The following is a 399-nucleotide window of genomic DNA, read 5'->3' on the forward strand; positions in this document are numbered from 1 at the left end:
AATTAGTTAGCATATTATTAAAGTTTGTTTGGAATATAAATATAAAATATTTTATTTATTCGGGATGATTAATTTTTATATTCAATACAATAACTCAATAATCAATATTTTTATTTATTTTCCTAACAAATTCTAATATGCTAACCAACAAATTAAGCGTCCCAATATTAATTGGGTCGAAACATAGATTCATCGGTAAAACTAAAAATAATTAAACCTTTCAATAAAGCCTGAACCATGTTTTTTTTCCTGTGTCCCTAAATTCAATGCGAATAGATGTTTATGACAAACTTCCTCACCATATTTAATTTGACTTCAAAAGTAGATCACAATAGCAAATAAAAATTAGAATGAAAATAAAAAAAAATGTTCATATATATTAAAATCAATCGATCACTA

This window comes from Arachis ipaensis, chromosome B02 (genome assembly GCF_000816755.2).
Source record: "Arachis ipaensis cultivar K30076 chromosome B02, Araip1.1, whole genome shotgun sequence".
In the NCBI taxonomy this organism is placed as follows: domain Eukaryota; kingdom Viridiplantae; phylum Streptophyta; class Magnoliopsida; order Fabales; family Fabaceae; genus Arachis; species Arachis ipaensis.